We start from the raw sequence: 17,861 nt of genomic DNA, 5'->3' as shown, positions 1-17,861 counted from the left end.
TAGTAAGGTTGAAAAGTATTGGGATCAAATTAATAAAGTCATAGCTGTGGGAGCTATCTTAGACCCTAAATATAAGATGAAGTTGTTGAAGTTGTTTTTCCTAAAATATATGAATCTCTAAGCGAGTTTCAATTAAGCAAGGTCAAGAAAATGATGGAAGAATTAGTATGTGAATATCAACTCAAGACTAGGGTTAAAAGAAGAGCTCCAAATGATGCTAGTTCAGCTTCTACTTTGAATGCTGGAGATGATGATGGATCTTCAAAGAGAAAATTTAGTTCTATTTACTTGCATTCTGTGGAAGATACATCTGAAGACTGTGTTGCAAAAACTGAGTTGGATTTCTATTTGGAAGAGAGTGTTATGGTTGATAAAACAAATTTGGAAAAATTTGACATTTTGGGCTGTTGGAAAAATATTTGAGTGAAATATCCAACCTTACAAAAGATTGCAAGAGATTTTTTGGCCATTCCCATTTCCACTACTGCCTCCAAGTCCGCTTTTAGTACCGGTGGTCGAGTTTTACATCGACATCGCAATAAATTGCATTATAAACTTGTTGAGACGTTAATTTGCACTCAACATTGGATACACTCTTCAGATAAAAGTACTAATAACTCAAATTTTTATCTAGTATTAAAGTTTAATCTCATGTTAAACTTAACTCTCGTAATTTGTTGATTGATATAATATAGGTAAATCAGGGTCGAAAATTCCAATTTCTTGGCACTATCAGATGGATATGGGGGATTTTCTAATTTAGGTAATTATTTTTTTATTATGTCAAATTTTTATGTAATGTAAAAAATTCTTGTTTATGATGTATGTTAACATATTTATATTTATGTTTGTGTTATTTTAACAGAGAATATGGAGATGTTTGTTGGAAGTTGTATGCTGACAATGAAAGAATGCTTGATGTTAAAGACTTTATTTTATTGCCTTTTTTTTTAGAATGGAAGTTGTATTTTAAGATTTTATTTTATGGACTATAATTTGCTATGTTGTATTTTTGGATTTATAAATCTTGGATAAGATATATTTGTGAATTTGTAATAGTATTTTCAAGTTTGTTTTTTGGTTTTTTTGATATATTTTACTATAATTTCCATATGAATGTTAAACATGGGGAGATGGGGAATGAGACTCTGTGGAAAATACGAAAAACAGAGATGGGGACAATTATCCCCCCATGGCAAGGATGGGGATTAATCCTGGGGGCGGGGACGGGGAGCAGGGAGGCATCCCCCGCCCCGCCTTGCCCTGCCCCATTGCATCCCTAGACCAGATATAGTACGGTCGAAAAGCTTTTACTTAGCCCTTTATTTCTCTTGTATTAAACTGAAAAGTTATTTAATTGGAAGAAGTGTTTATGTCGTGTTGAAATTTAATGTTATCACTTATCCAATTTTAAGATGTCGAATTGGCAAATGGATGTTAGAATTAATCAAATTCTCTTTATTCTACATTCCTGCTAGAGCTGTCAATGCACAAGTGATTGTTGATTTTCCAGCAAATTACCCTTGTGTCAACATTGATGATAAGATCATAAAAATGTTACTGGATATGTAGAAGTTAAACCTTGGAGGTTATTTTTTGATGGATCTAGGCATCAGCATGCGGTAGGAATTGGGATAATGATAATTGCCCCGACGATGTGCCAACTAAATTTATGTTTTGACTAGAGCTGGAGTTGTCAAATAATAAAGCAGAATACGAGTCTGTAATCGTTGGGTTGGCATTATTAATCAAAAAAGGGGCTCAAAAACTCAAAATTTTAGGAGATTCACAATCAGTGATTCAACAATTAGCTAGGAATTATCGTGTTATAAACCAAAATTTGGCTAAATATTTTGTAGTAGCAGTTCGACTATTAGCTACATTCAACTCCGTATCAATAAAGCACATATTTAGAGAGTCGAATTGAAAAACCAACGAATTAGCTCAAATAGCTTCTGACTATAAATTATCTCCCAACTTAATGAAAGAATTTAGTGAAATTGATATTGAAAACCTAAGTTGTGGGTCAGAATATAAACATCATCAAATATTATTTAGGTATTATTAGCAATATAATACTTAATTTGGTAGTATGAAATGCTTGTGGACAAAGAAAGGGTTTGGTTCAAATCCTTTCTCCTCATTGTATATTTATATTTTTTAACATGTATATTATTTATTAATGGTGTAGATTAATCAAATAAGATTGATGGAATACTTGCTCGATTCTATCCGCTGTGGGGTTAGGTTGGATATGCGTTGATATAGTAGTGCTATCAGCCCTATTAACATATGTACTCTCTAGTCTCTACCTGTATTTTGTTCAACACCGCATGATTGTATGATTTTGAGTATGTGAGTTGTGATTATTGAATATTTTTTCTTAGAAGAGGAAAGTAAGTGAATTATTATTGATATTAATTCGATGAAACGAATGAATAATTTTAACAATATCAGATGAGTGTCTAAGATGTGGAATATAGCTTGTGAAACTTTGATGCACTGTGTGATATATATCTTGTAGTCATTCACAAGTTATCTGGATATTAGCACTACCAAATCTTCAAGTAGATCAAGAAATAAAATTTTCAATTTGGGCGATCCAATGACAATGCTAAAATCTTCATAAAGATTAACAATGGAAATTCGATATCATTTGGAGTGTGTAAAAGGTTGGTACACGAAATCGTGATACACAACTTCGTGCAACTGACCAGCAAGTGCACTAGGTCGTCCAAGTAATACCTTACGTGAGTAAGGGTCGATCCCACAGAGATTGTCAGCTTGAAGCAAGCTATGGTCATCTTGTAAATCTCAGTCAGGCAGATTCAAATGGTTATGGGGTTTTGATAACTAAAAGATAAATAAAACATAAAATAGGATAGAAATACTTATGCAATTCATTGGTGGGAATTTCAGATAAGCGTATGAAGATGCTTTGTTTCCTCTGAGCCTTTGCTTTCCTATTTCCTTCATCCAATCATTCTTACTCCTTTCCATGGCAAGCTGTATGTAGGTGGATCACCGTTGTCAATGGCTACCATCCATCCTCTCAGTAAAAATGGTCCTCTACGATTTCCCGCATGGCTAATCATCTGTCGGTTCTCGATCATGTCGGAATAAGATCCATTGATCCTTTTGCACACTGTCACTGCAACAAACACTCGCGAGTTTGAAGCTCGTCACAGTCATCCCATCCCAGATCATACTCAGAATACCACAGACAAGGTTTAGACTTTTCGGATCTCAAGAATGTGGCCCATGTGATTCTAGCTTATACCACGAAGACTCTGATTGCACCGAATTGAAGCTCTGTTGTCAGGAGAGGCAACCATGCATCGTGAACTAGGAGGCCAAGAGATACACACTCAAGCTCTCGCAGATAGAACGGAGGTGATTGTCAGGCACACGTTCATAAGAGGGGATAATGATGAGTGTCACGGATCATCACATCCACCAGGTTGAAGTACGAGTGAATATCTTAGAACAAGAATAAGTTTGAATTGAATATAAAATAGTAGTAATTGCATTGATTCATGAGGAACAGCAGAGCTCCACACCTTAATCTATGGTGTGTAGAAACTCCACCATTGAAAATACATAGGAACAAGGTCTAGGCGGCCGAATGGCCATGCCTCCCAAATTACATGAAACAAACGAAAAAGGGTTCTAAGACCTGATCCCAAGATAAAAGATGATCAAAAGATCACAGATGATAAAAAAGATGAAAATACAATAGTAAAAGGTCCTATTTATAGAGAACTAGTAACCTAGGGTTTACAGAAATAAGTAAATGATGCAGAAATCCACTTCCGGAGCCCACGTGGTATGTGCTTGAGCTGAGCATTGAAGCTTTCACATGCATAGGCTTCTCTTGGAGTTAAACGCCAGCTTTAGTGCCAGTTTGGGCATTTAACTCCAGCTTTTATGCCAGTTTGGGTGGTTTACACCAGAAATTTTATGTTGACTTGGAATACCAATTTGGGCCATCAAATCTCGAGAACAATATGGACTATTAAACATTGCTGGAAAGCCGAAGATGTCTACTTTCCAACGCAATTGAGAGCGCGCCAATTGGGCTTCTGCAGCTCCAGAAAATCCATTTCGAGTACAGGGAGGTCAGAATCCAACAGCATCTGCAGTCCTTTTTCAGCTTCTGAATCAGATTTTTGCTCAGATCCCTCAATTTCAGCCAGAAAATACCTGAAATCACAGAAAAACACACAAACTTATAGTAAAGTCCAGAAATGTGATTTTTGCATAAAAACAAATAATTATATACTAAAAACTAACTAAATCATACTAAAAACTACCTAAAAACAATGCCAAAAAGCGTATAAATTATCCGCTCATCACAACACCAAACTTAAATTGTTGCTTGTCCCCAAGCAACTGAAAACAAAATAGGATAAAAAAAGAGAATATACAATGAATCTCACAATATCAATAAAACTTAGTCCCAATTTGATGAGCGGGGCTAGTAGCTTTTTGCTTCTGAATAGTTTTGGCAACTCACTTTATCCTTTGAAATTCAGAATGATTGGCACCTATAGGAACTCAGAATTTAGATAGTGTTATTGATTCTCCTAGTTCAGTATGTTGATTCTTGAACACAGCTACTTTATGAGTCTTGGCCGTGACCCTAAGCATCTTGTTTTCCAGTATTACCACCAGATACATAAATGCCACAGACACATAACTGGGTGAACTTTTTCAGATTGTGACTCAGCTTTTCTAAAGTTTCCAATTAGAGGTGTCTAGAGTTCTTAAGCACACTCTTTCTGCTTTGGATCACGACTTTAACCATTCAGTCTCAAGCTTTTCACTTGGACCTTCATGACACAAGCACATGGTTAGGGACAGCTTGATTTAGCCGCTTAGGCCAGGATTTTATTCCCTTGGGCCCTCCTATCAATTAATGCTCAAAGTCTTGGATCCTTTTTACCCTTGCCTTTTGGTTTAAAGGGCTATTGGCTTTTTCTGCTTGCTTTTTCTTTCTTCTCTCTCTTTTTTTCTTTTTTTTCTTTTTTTTCGTATGCTTTTTCTTTTCTTTTTTTTCACTGCTTTTTCTTGCTTCAAGAATCAATTTCATAATTTTTCAGATTATCAATAATATTTCTCTTTGTTCATCATTCTTTCAAGAGCCAACAAATTTAACATTCATAAACTTCACTATAAAAAATATGCACTGTTCAAGTATTCATTCAGAAAAACAAAAGGTATTGCCACCACATCAAAATAATTAAACTAATTTCAAGATAAAATTTGAAATTCAAGTACTTCTCATTCTTTTGTAATTAGGCACATTTTTCATTTAAGAGAGGTGAAGGATTCATGGAATTATTCTTAGCTTTAAGACATAGACACTAGATACTAATGATCATGTAATGAAGACACAAACATAGATAACACATAAAGCATAAAAATCGAAAAACAGAAAAATAAGAACAAGGAAATCAAAGAACGAGTCCACCTTAGTGATGGCAGCTAGTTCTTTCTCTTGAAGATCCAATGGAATGCCTGAGCTCCTCTATGTCTCTTCCTTGCCTTTGTTGCTCTTCCCTCATGGCTATTTAATCCTCTCTAATTTCATGGAGGATAATGGAGTGCTTTTGGTGCTCCATCCTTAGTGATTTTGGTGCTCCTATCCTTAGTTTCTCCCAATAGTTGTGTGGAGGAAAATGTATCCCTTGAGGTCCATGAGTGGGCTCTCTTATTTGCTCCATCCTTTTTTTAGTGATGGGATTTTGAGATGAATCTCTCCATCTCTCATGACTCGGAGTTGGAAGCAATTGTCTTTCCCTTCCTCTTTCTAGAGATTTCTCCGGCCTTAGGTGCCATTAATGGTTATTGAAAATAAAAAGGCAACCCTTTTTCCAACACCAAACTTAAAATGTTTGCTCATCCTCGAGCAAAAGAAGAAAGAATGGAGGAGAAAAAGAAGAAAATGGAGGGGATTGAGAGGTTTGAGTGGTTCGGCCAAGGGAGGAAAGAAGTGTTTATGATGTGTGAAAATGAAGGAGGGATAAGGGGTTTATATAGGAGTGGAGAGAGGGGTAGGGTTCGTGTATTAGGGGTTGGGTTTGGGAGGAAAAGTTATTGAATTTTGAAAGGTGGGGTAGGTGGGGTTTTTGGGGAAGAGTGGGTGAATGTGAGTGGTGAAGGGTATTTGAGGGAAGGGTGTTATTGGAATGTGTGAAGAAGAGAGAAAGTGAGCTGAGGTAGGTGGGGATCTTGTGGTGTCCACAGATCCTGAGGTGTCAAGAATTTCTCATCCCTACACCATTCTGGTGTGTAAATGCCCTCTGAGTGCTGATCCTGGCATTAAACGCCAGGTTACTGCCCATTTCTGGCGTTTAACGCCAGCTTTTCTTCCCTTTCTGGCGTTAAAAGCCAACTTTTCTTCCCTTTCTGGCGTTGAACGCCAACTTGGTGTCATTTTCTGGCGTTAAACGCCCAGAATAGTGCCAGACTGGGCGTTTAACGCCCATTCTATTACCCTTACTGGCGTTTAAACGCCAGTAAGTTCCTCCTTCAGGGTGTGCTATTTTTAATGCTGTTTTTTGAATTTACTTTGATTTTTGTAATTGTTTTTGTGACTCCACATGATCATCAACCTAAAGAAAACATAAAATAACAATGGAAATTGGAAAATAAAAATTGGGTTACCTCCCAATAAGCACTTCTTTAATGTCAATAGCTTGACAGTGAGCTCTCATGGAGCTTCACAGATGTTCAGAGCATGGTTGGGGCCTCCCAACACCAAACTTAGAGTTTGAATGTGGGGGCTCTGTTTGACTATGTATTGAGAGAGGCTTTTCATGCTTCTTCTCCATGTGTACAGAAGGAGATCCTTGAGCCTTAAACACAAGATAGTCCTCATTCACTTGAAGGATCAATTCTCCTCTGTCAACATCAATAATAGCTTTTGCTGTGATTAGGAAGGGTCTGCCAAGGATGATGGATTCATCTTTATTCTTTCCAGTGTCCAGGATTATGAATCCAGCAGGGATGTAAAGGCCTTCAACCTTCACTAAGACATCCTCTACAAGTCCATAAGCCTGTTTCCTTGAATTGTCTGCCATCTCCAGTGAGATTCTTGTAGCTTGTACCTCAAAGATCCCTAGTTTCTCCATTAAAGAGAGTGGCATGAGGTTTACACTTGACCCCAGGTCACACAGAGCCTTCTCAAAGGTCATGGTGCCAATGGTGTAAGGTATTAAGAACCTTCCAGGGTCTGATTTCTTTTGAGGTATCTTTAGCTGAGCCAATGTACTTAGTTCTTTAATGAGCAATGGAGGTTCATCCTCCCAAGTATCATTACCAAATAATTTGGCATTCAGCTTTATGATTGCTCCTAGATACTGAGAAACTTTCTCTTCAGTAATATCTTCATCCTCTTCAGAGAAAGAATACTCATAAGAGCTCATGAATGGCAGAAGTAGGTTCAATGGAATCTCTATAGTGTCTGTATGAGCCTCAGATTCCCTTGGTTCCACAGAGGGGAACTCCCTAGTGGTCAGTGGACGTCCCATGAGGTCTTCCTCACTGGGAATCACTGCCTTTCCTTCCTCCACAGATTCGACCATGTTAGACGTGGTTATGGCCTTGCACTCTCTCTTGGGATTTTCTTCTGTATTTCTTGGGAGAGTGCTAGGAGGAGTTTCAGTAACTTTCTTACTCAATTAACCCACTTGTACCTCCAAATTTCTAATGGAGGATATTGTTTCATTCATGAAACTTAGTGTGGTCTTAGATAGATCAGAGACTATGATTGCTAAGCTAGAGCGATTCTGCTCAGAGTTCTCTGTCTGTTGTTGAGAAGATGAAGAGAAAGGTTTGCTATTGCCAAACCTATTTCTCCCACCATTATTATTATTAAAGCCTTGTTGAGGCTTTTGTTGATCCTTCCATGAGAAATTTGGGTGATTCCTCCATGAAGAATTGTAGGTGTTTCCATAGGGTTCTCCCATGTAATTCACCTCTTCCATTGTAAGATTCTCAGGGTTATAAGCTTCTTCTTCAGAGGAGGCTTCCTTAGCACTGCCAGATGCAGCTTGCAATCCAGTCAGATTTTGAGAAATTATATTGACTTACTGAGTCAATAATTTGTTCTGAGCCAATATGGCATTCAGAGTATCAATCTCAAGAACTCCTTTCTTCTGAGTTGTCCCATTGTTTATAGGATTTCTTTCAGAAGTGTACATGAACTGGTTATTTGCAACCATTTCAATGAGTTCCTGAGCTTCTGCAGGTGTTTTCTTCAGATGAATTGATCCACCTGCAGAATGGTCCAATGACATCTTGGATAACTCAGATAGACCATCATAGAAAATACCTATGATGCTCCATTCTGAAAGCATGTCAGAAGGACACCTTCTGATCAATTGCTTGTATCTTTCCCAAGCTTCATAGAGGGATTCACCTTCCTTTTGTTTAAAGATTTGAACTTCCACTCTAAGCTTACTCATCTTTTGAGGTGGAAAGAATTTAGCTAAGAAGGCATTGACAAGCTTTTCCTAAGAGTTCAAGCTGTCTCTAGGTTGTGATTCAACCATATGCTAGCTCTGTCTCTTACAGTAAAAGGGAAAATCATGAGTCTGTAGACCTCGGGATCAACTCCATTGGTCTTAACAGTGTTACAGATTTGCAAAAATTCAGCCAAGAATTGATGAGGATCTTCCAATGGAAGTCCATGAAACTTGCAATTCTGTTGCATCAGAGAAACTAATTGAGGCTTGAGCTCAAAGTTGTTTGCTCCAATGGCAGGAATTGAGATGCTTCTCCCATAGAAGTTGGGAGTTGGTGCAGTAAAGTCACCAAGCACCTTCATTGCATTGTTGGCATTGTTGTTATTTTCGGCTGCCATGTCTTCTTCTTTTTTGAAAATTTCTGTCAGGTCCTCTCTAGATAGTTGTGCTTTAGCTTCTCCTAGCTTCCTCTTCAGAGTCCTTTCAGGTTTAGGATCAGCTTCAACAAGAATGCCTTTATCTTTGTTTCTACTCATATGAAAGAGAAGAGAACAAAAAAGTATGAAATCCTCTATGTCACAATATAGAGATTTCTTGATGTGTCAGAGAAAAAGAAGAATAGAAGGATGAGGTAAATAAAGAAGAATTCGAACATATAAAGAGGGAAGAGTGTTCGAATTATTAAGAGAGGAGGAGTGTTAGTGATTAATTAGAAGGAGATGAGAGAGGGAATTTTTGAAAATTTTAAAATTAAATTAGTTGGTTAATTAAAAAGATTTTTGAAAAAGTGGTTAGTTGATTTTGAAAAAGATAAGAAATAGTGATTAGTTGAAAAAGATTTGGAAATAGTTTTAAAAAGATAAGAAATTAGAGAAAAAAAAAGTTTGAAATCAAATTAAAAGAGATATGATTGAAAAAAATTTGATTTTAAAAAGATATGATTGAAAAGATATGATTGAAGAAAATTTGATTTTTAAAAAAGATATGATTGAAAAGATATGGTTCAAAAAGATTTGATTTTTAAAATTGATGACTTGACTGACAAGAAATTAAAAGATATGATTCTAAAATTCAAATATTGAACCTTTCTTAACAAGAAAGTAACAAACTTGAAATTTTTGAATCATAACATTAATTGTTAGCAAGGATTTTCGAAAATATTAAAAGAAAAATGAAAAAGATTTGATTTTGAAAAAGATATGATTGATATGAGAAGATATGAAAAAGATAAGATTTTGAAAAATTAGTTTTAAAACTTGAAAAATTGAAAAAGTTTTGAATTAAAAACAAAACTACCTCCTTGGTGATATCCTGGCATTAAACGCCCAGAATGGCATCCATTCTGGCGTTTAACGCCCACTTGTCTACCTTCTTGGGCTTTAAACACCTAGCCAGGTACCCTGGCTGGTATTTAAACGCCAGAATTCCTTCTTCAAAACGCCTAGCTTTTTCTCTGTGATTCCTCTGCTGTATGTTCTAAATCTTCAATTCTCTGTATTTTTGACTTGAAAAGACATAATTTTGAATTTTTTTGAATTTTTAATGATGAGAGAGAAAAACAACAGAATGAAATTAAACATGAAAAACTAAGATCAAAACAAGGAATGCATGCAAGACACTTTGAATGTCAAAATGAACACCAAAAACACTATGAAGGTCATGATGAACATCAAAAACACATTTTTGAAAATTTTTTTAAGAAAAGAAAGACATGCAAGAAACTAAACTTAGAAATTTTCATACTAGAGATACTAACAATTTGAGAATGCACATGAGAAACAACAAAAGACACGAAACAAGAGAATTTGAAGATCAGACAAAGAAAATCATCAAGAACAACTTGAAGATCAATGAAGAACATAATGCATGAGTTTTCGATAATTTGCAAGAAAAATGAAAACATGCAATTGACACCAAACTTAAAAATTGACACTAGACTCAAACAAGAAGCACAAAATATTTTTGATTTTATGATTTTATGATTTTTTTGTATTTTTTTTCGAAAATTATTTTGAACAAGAGAATAAGAAACTCAATTTTTAATAAGAATTCCAGGAATCATACAATGTTAGTCTAAAGCTTCAGTCTAAAAAGATTAGGCATGGTTAATCAAGCTTTAGTAGGACATTACATACAACAGCCAAATTGATGGGAATCAACTAGCTCCTGTGATGATAAAAGCATCATCTGAAACTCTAGAATTCATTCTTAAAAATTATGAAGAACAAAATAAAAAGAAAAATACCTCATCTAAGCAACAAGATGAACCGTTAGATGTCCAAACTTGAACAATCCCCGGTAACGGCGCCAAAAACTTGGTACACGAAATCGTGATACACTCCGTGCAACTAACCAGCAAGTGCACTGGGTCGTCCAAGTAATACCTTACGTGAGTAAGGGTCGATCCCACGAAGATTGTCGGCTTGAAGCAAGCAATGGTCATCTTGTAAATCTCAGTCAGGCGGATTCAAATGGTTTTGGGGTTTTGATAACTAAAAGATAAATAAAACATAAAATAGGATAGAAATACTTATGCAATTCATTGGTGGGAATTTCAGACAAGCGTAAGAAGATGCTTTGTTCCCTCTGAGCCTCTGCTTTCCTATTGCCTTCATCCAATCATTCTTACTCCTTTTCATGGCAAGTTGTATGTAAGTGGTTCACTGTTGTCAATGGCTACCATCCATCCTCTCAGTGAAAATGGTCCTCTACGGTTTCCCGCATGGCTAATCATCTGTCGGTTCTCGATCATGTCAGAATAAGATCCATTGATCCTTTTGCACACTATCACTGCGCCCAACACTCGCGAGTTTGAAATTCGTCACAGTCATCCCATCCCAGATCCTACTCGAAATACCACAGACAAGGTTTAGACTTTCTGGATCTCAAGAATGCTGCCCAAGTGATTCTAGCTTATACCACGAAGACTCTGATCGCACGTAATGAAAGCTCTATTGTCAGGAGAGGCAACCATGCGTCGTTAACCAGGAGGCCAAGAGATACACACTCAAGCTCTCGCAGATAGAACGGAGGTGGTTGTCAGGCACGCATTCATAAGGGGGATAATGATGAGTGTCACAGATCATCACATCCACCAGGTTGAAGTACAAGTGAATATCTTAGAACAAGAATAAACTTGAATTTAATAGAAAACAGTAGTAATTGCATTGATTCATGAGGAATAGTAGAGCTCCACACCTTAATTTATGGTGTGTAGAAACTTCACCGTTGAAAATACATAAGAACAAGTTGGCCATGCCTTCCAAATAGCATGAAACAAACGAAAAAGGGTTCTAAGACCTGATCCCAAGATCAAAGATGATCAAAAGATCACATATGATAAAAAAGATGAAAATACAATAGTAAAAGGTCCTATTTATAGAGAACTAGTAACCTAGGGTTTACAGAAATAAGTAAATGATGCAGAAATCCACTTTCAGGGCCCACTTGGTGTGTGCTTGGGCTGAGCATTGAAGCTTTCACGCGCATAGGCTTCTCTTGGAGTTAAACGCCAACTTTGGTTCCAGTTTGGGCGTTTAACTCCAGTTTTTATGCCAGTTTGGGCGTTTTACGCCAGAAATTTTATGCTGACTTGGAACGCCAGTTTGGGCCATTAAATTTCGGGCAAAGTATGAACTATTAATCATTGCTATAAAGCCCAAGATGTCTACTTCCCAACGCAATTGAGATCGTGCCAATTAGGCCTCTGTAGCTCCAGAAAATCCATTTTGAATGTAGGGAGGTCAGAATCCAACAGCATCTGCAGTCCTTTTTCAGCTTCTGAATTAGATTTTTGCTCAGGTCCTTCAATTTCAGCCAGAAAATACCTGAAATCACATAAAAACATACAAACTCATAGTAAAGTTTAGAAATGTGATTCTTGCATAAAAACTAATAATTATATAGTAAATACTAACTAAATCATACTAAAAACTACCTAAAAATAATGTCAAAAAGCGTATAAATTATCCGCTCATCAAAAATTCATGATACTACTCTATTTAAAAACAAATTGAATACCTACTAGATATTAAACACCAAATTGATTCTTTATGGGAAAGTTATGTAATGTGTATTATATATGTTTTTCTTTAAATACATTTCTATATATTAACATTGGGTGATTCCCTCTTCTCTTCTCTGTGTATTCGTTTGAAATCATGCTTGAAACCATCTGATATTTTATTGAAAACAACTATTACTTTCGTGAAAAGGAAAAAAAAAAAAAACATAATGAATAATAATCTTTCCATAGTACACATTTCTTATTTGTATAACTTTGGGATCTATTTCTAGTGTCATTCTAAAATAACTTACACAACCGTTTTACCATAATATATATACTATTAGTAATGATGAGAAATTTTACATTATATTACCTCTATTGTGTATTATTATTATTATTATTATTATTATTATTATTATTATTATTATTATTGAAAAAAGCTAAGAGTAGATCGAATTAAACTCTAAAGTGGTCCATAAAATTAGTCGCTTATATAAAAAATCTCCAAAATTGTAATTGCATCATAATAGTTCCCATGATTGTAAAAGTTGTACCATGCATTAGTTTCCACCCCTTTCTGTCAAATTACTCTTTACACTATTAGATAGTATTTGTTTTCAGAAATTGAAATTGAGACTGAAAGACTAGGATGTTAAGTTTAGTAAATAATAATATTTTTAGTGATGACAAACATGCATGGTTTTGATTGGATTGATAGTCCAAAAATATTTTGATGAATTATTTAGTATTGCAATCCTAGGTTTTATTGTGCATCCCAAACAAAAAAAACCATCAGTTCAATAAGAAGAATTATGTGCAATTAAGGCCGCCCATTGGAACCAAACCCACAACCCAGTTCACTTACTTCATGAAAAGAAAAGAAGACCAATGTAATGCAGGTGGAGCTTTGTTATTTCGGGTAAAACACAGAAAAGAAAAGAGGGTTTCATCTTTTCTATCTTACATTAAAGAAAAAAGGGAAAAGCAAAATGCTAAAGGCAATGTAAAATCAAAATAGAGCCAAAATAAAAAAATGCTTAAATCAAGCATAGAAGAAAAAGGTAAAAAATTTATATTAACATACAAGTCAATTACTTGTTAATTTCACCTTCTCTCTGCACATACATTTTGGGCAACAAGAAAAAAAATGGAGGCTTCTTTCTTCTACTGTAAATTAATGGTTGATATTAAAACTTGGGTTCAAAGCACAAGATTAAGGATTTGAATTTGGAAAATATATTGAAGAACTCATATCAATGAAATTGTTGTTGTTCATCTCTCTTCTACATTGCTTAATTATGCTTTTAATCCCTGATTTTCTGGTCTGAATTTTTGGGAAGAAGGAGATGAGTTCAGCTGGTTTAATATTCAATGTGTTGACTTTGTTTGCTTGGTTGCCTCATACAAGTTCAGAAAAGAGAGAAAAAACACAAATCTAATACTCAGCTTTCTCACTTACCACTCAAAATCTGAAGTTTTGGAAAAAAAAAATGCACCAATACTAAAAAGAACATTCAGCCAAGATAAAAAGTAACATGTGAGAGTTCAAAATCTAAGTTAAGCTTATAGAGTTTGAGCTGTTTTACATTATCTCCTTCATGGGTTATCATTGAATATTTAATTTTTATGCTTTATCTTTCTTGGTTTTGATTAAATAAAAAAGGCATATATGTGAGGCATTAAAAAATATTGAGAGAAAAATCAAAGAGAGGTAACTTAGTGAGAAAAGCCAAGATTTATATCATATCTCTTTTGATTGTATTTCTATTTTATTTCTTGTACCTGAGAGGTATTCCTTGTTAAGTTGGGTGAGTACTTAGTGTGTTGTGAGTCTAAGAAGTGAACCTAGTCAAATCAAGTTTGGATAGAAGTTTGGTTTATCTTTGATAGGATTAGGTTGAATCCTTGGGAATTAGTATTTATAATACTTGAAAAGATAGTGAAAATTTTACCACTGTTGTGGTGGAGATTGAACATAGGCTACATTGCATAAGGTAGCTGAACCATGATACATGACTGTGTCATTTTCTCTTTCCTTCTCAGTTTTTTATTTCATTCGTTATGAGACAAAATAAAATTGTTTCATACATAATCAATCTCGTAGTCAAAACAGAAGCACGGTTTCTCTTTCTGGTTTGAGGCTTAATTGATAAAGTTTAAAAGAAGGCCATAGATTTAACCCCGTTCTCTAGGCCTTAAAAAATCTTCATAAGATTTAGTATTGTGTTTGGTAGTCAGAGACTAAAACTAAAATTTCACTTTCGAGACACAAAATTTCAATCATTTCAGTACCTCTAGAAAGTAAGGATAGAGGAAACTGAAATTTCTAAGATTGGAGACTAAAATTTTAATAACATTTCTTTTAAAAATACTCTCATTTAATTTTTCGAATTCCAAATCTAACCCTCAGTTTTCATATTTATTTTAAACCAAACATGATCCTTAGACATAACTCACTTTTAGTATATTTTACACTAAATATAATACACAAAGACTTAATTGAATTTCAATCTTTCTATCTCTGCCTTGCAATCTTTATCTCTCAATCTCAGCTTTCTTTCCAAATGCAGTCTTAGTGATCTCGTACATACTCTTCCATGCTGGACTACACAAAAACATATATTAAATGATCGCCAAAGTGATGCATACTTTCACTAAAAAGATTAAAAATAATTAATTTTTCTATTCCATACTTACCTCTCAGTGACCGAATTTGGTGAAGAACTCGCGCTTCTTCTTTCAAAGATTCTGAACCAAAATACATCGCGTGGTCTCAAAGAATTTTCAAAATATATGATTGATTCAACACACAAATCCTATTTTACAGGCATGGACAAAAAAATGTTAAATTCAAAGAGTTCGAGTGGAGAAGAATAAGATAAAATGACAAAAAATTGGAAATGGAAACTTTTTTGGTTCATTAAGGTTAAACAACGCTGTATCATCAAGTATTTAACGTTAAAATTGAAACGACGTTATTTTGTTTAATCCAACATAAAAAAGTATATGTGTACTAAATTAGGGTTAAGTACGATTTTGGTTTCTAAAGTAGGGTTGAAAATTTTTTTATCCCCAGCATTTTTTGCTATAAAATAGTCTCAAAGGTTTTAGTTTGTTTTAAAATCGTCCTTCGGACGAAAATGCCCTTCTCCCTTCTTCCCCAAAATGAAAAAACAGAAGCATGTAGAAGCAGAATGTAAAAGCAGAATACAGAAACAAAAAACAGAAACAGTAAAACAACAACAACAATGAAACAACAACAACTAGAAGAACAATATCAACAACAAGATAACCAAGGAATATCAGGGACTGAGCCCTACCCCTTGGAGCAGCGCTACATTGATGCCATTAACGACTTCCAGCGCATAAGTCCAAGGTCAAGACCTAGTCCAATTAGGACTGCATTCAACACCCCCTCTGTCTGTTCATCCTCCAAATCCAACTCCCTAGACAGTCATACCACGGATCTGGTCCATGAATCGCTGCCCTTCCACGGCCACATTTTCGGTCTAGGCCGCCGTAGCACCATGCATAGAGCGCACAACTCTCCGCATTTTCAGCCTAAGCAACCTTCACAGCCTTGCCATTCAATAACACGAACACCATAACTATTATCACAATCATTCCCCCCTCCCGATTCTCTTTCTTCCTCTTTCGTCGTTCCCTTTCTTTCTTTTTTTATTTTATTTTATAATTTTTTTAATTAGGAATAATTTATTAATAAAAATAAAAAATTTAATAAAAATGACGATTTTAAAATAAATTAAAAAAGATTTTCAATTTCTATTTTAAGTATTAAAATCGTACTTAACCCACTAAATTACTAGCGATGTGAGAAATAAATTGACAGAAAAAAAATGACACTAATCTAATCCAATTTTTTCAATCTCAAATTATTGTAGTGTAATTGGGATGTTAAAGATATTTTTAATACAAGCCACCAATCTCAGTAACTAATATAGGGATTAACTCTTGTAAGAACCTAGCCATCCTACTACTATTATTCAAGAGCCGAGCAAATTGGATGATGTTTCCAAGCCTAATGCAATAAACTGTACTCTGCCAAAAGAAGCAATAATAAATTGTAGCTATAAAGTCTGTGATTGTCATTCAGGTGTCTTATTATTATTATCCAAAATGTTTTGGTAGATTTCGCATTCGTTCATTATTTCATGAGGATAAGAATACGACCTTCGAATTTTCTTGAGTACTTACATGAATTATTACGTAGTTACTCGCATGATTCTTTTCAGTATATTTTTTAATTTCTTATTTTTTGGAGATATAGGGACCAAGTCTATTAGACTATAACCACATGCACAGCATTACATTGATTGTTTACCAATATTATTATGATTGAAAGCATAAGAAAAGCACTACTCCAAAAATATATTTGGTGAGATGGATCTTTCTTTTTCTTGTCTTCTCAATTTCACTTGATTTTTTATTTTTCCCCCATTAGGCTATTATCATTTAACTAACTCAATTCAACCCCCCCCCCCAATTGAAATCTTACAAAATGTATGAGAATTTTTTAATATATATTGGCAATTAAAAAGTTGAATTATAATCTTTAATTAAAAGGTTAATATACTTGTCATTAAAATTAAAAAAACTTCTAAACGGATTTAGAAAGTAATAAAATAAAAAATAATTACTATTAAATTTATAACTTTTATTATGTATGAGTTTTAAAATCTTAATTTAAAAATAATTAGATTCTCATTTTTACATTTTTACACTTTATTAACTTTTTATTTTATTTTAAAAGAGTTTCATCCAAAACTAAAATAGTTATCATCATGAACGATCTAATGTTATTCTCTTATTAATTTTAATTTAACATTAATTTTATTTTATTTTTTTGGTTGACGACATTAATTTTAATTTAACACAAAATAAATTGCATGAAATTGAACCATATCTCTACACTAAAAAAGAAAAACCATAGCAAGCTAAATATGAAGTATACTCTATATGGTTAAATGTGGTTGAACCATTATGATTTAGCAAATGAACAAATTAATATGAATTATAATTTAAATGACATAATTTTTTCATACTCACCTAAGAGATTGTAAGTTTGAGTTTTTCTATTTTGATAAAAAAAATAAACAAATTCATATTAAAGTTTACCTTTTCTTTTTCTTTTATTTCCATTTTTAAATCATATAATTTTTTTATATTAATGAGATTTCTACAATTTTACAATTATAAACAAATATATTATCATAAAAATAAGAATTTAATTTTATTAACTGTAATTTTACACGTACATTTAATTATGTGAGATATCTCAAAAAAAATATTTTTTACATTAATATTATAAATAATCATCTAAAATTATCGATTAATTAAACAATTTTAAAAAATATTTTGTTTAT

General features: G+C 34.1%; 1 non-coding gene across 1 annotated transcript; it reads left to right on the top strand.

Annotated features, from left to right (window-relative positions):
• Positions 1-8,357: 8,357 nt before the first annotated feature.
• LOC112713802 (small nucleolar RNA R71) lies at positions 8,358-8,465 on the top strand. The gene has a single exon (XR_003158762.1). It is a non-coding gene; the product is annotated as a small nucleolar RNA R71 (small nucleolar RNA).
• Positions 8,466-17,861: the final 9,396 nt, after the last annotated feature.

This window comes from Arachis hypogaea, chromosome 9 (assembly GCF_003086295.3).
Source record: "Arachis hypogaea cultivar Tifrunner chromosome 9, arahy.Tifrunner.gnm2.J5K5, whole genome shotgun sequence".
NCBI lineage: Eukaryota > Viridiplantae > Streptophyta > Magnoliopsida > Fabales > Fabaceae > Arachis > Arachis hypogaea.
Note: the sequence above shows the minus strand (reverse complement) of the source record. Positions and strands in the feature narration are given on the sequence as shown.